Raw genomic sequence first — 581 nt, 5'->3', positions numbered from 1 at the left:
TTTCGATTTGACAAAGAACTGCAGAAGTTGCAGATCTGAGAGACAGCACAGAAATTGCTGGGAAACTCAGCAGGTCCGGCAGCATTTGTGGGGAGTGAACCTTTTGGATCCAGTGATTGTTCTTAAGGGCTGAAGGCTTCTGATCCTGGGGTTTTCAGACCTGTTGACGTTTTACAAGCAATTTCTTGTTTTGCTTTCAGCCCCAGTTCAGTTGGTGACTATCACGGCCTTGTTATGTGCGTTTGGGAAAAGGGACAGATTAGCAGCTAGTGCGGTGGTGGTGTAGTGGTGAGCATAGCTACCTTCCAAGCAGTTGACCTGGGTTCGATTCCCAGCCATCGCAGTGTTGTGGTTTTGCAAGGAAACGTCTTGCGCACCAACTTTGCATTCTGTGGCGAAATGGATTTGTCAGGTTGCTTTCGGGTTTTCATGGCGATGGTTCCTGTTAATTGCCGTGACAATCCGGGCAGCGTTGCTCAAAAGCTTTCCTCTCTGCTGCCCATTGCTTATTTGAATATTGTTCGCAACATAAGGTTCGTTTTGTTTTAATCGAAAAGTGAGAGATTGCTATCATCAGAAAC

At 46.5% G+C, this 581-nt stretch overlaps 1 non-coding gene across 1 annotated transcript; it reads left to right on the top strand.

Annotated features, from left to right (window-relative positions):
* Positions 1–271: 271 nt before the first annotated feature.
* On the top strand, positions 272–343 carry trnag-ucc (transfer RNA glycine (anticodon UCC)). The gene has a single exon. It is a non-coding gene; the product is annotated as a tRNA-Gly (tRNA).
* Positions 344–581: the final 238 nt, after the last annotated feature.

The sequence above is a fragment of the Chiloscyllium plagiosum genome, unplaced genomic scaffold (genome assembly GCF_037043375.1).
Source record: "Chiloscyllium plagiosum isolate Xiang-an unplaced genomic scaffold, Cpla_swu_hap1 HiC_scaffold_39, whole genome shotgun sequence".
Lineage (NCBI taxonomy): Eukaryota > Metazoa > Chordata > Chondrichthyes > Orectolobiformes > Hemiscylliidae > Chiloscyllium > Chiloscyllium plagiosum.
The sequence above is the reverse complement of the archived record's forward strand: the minus strand, read 5'-3'. Positions and strand labels throughout refer to the sequence as shown.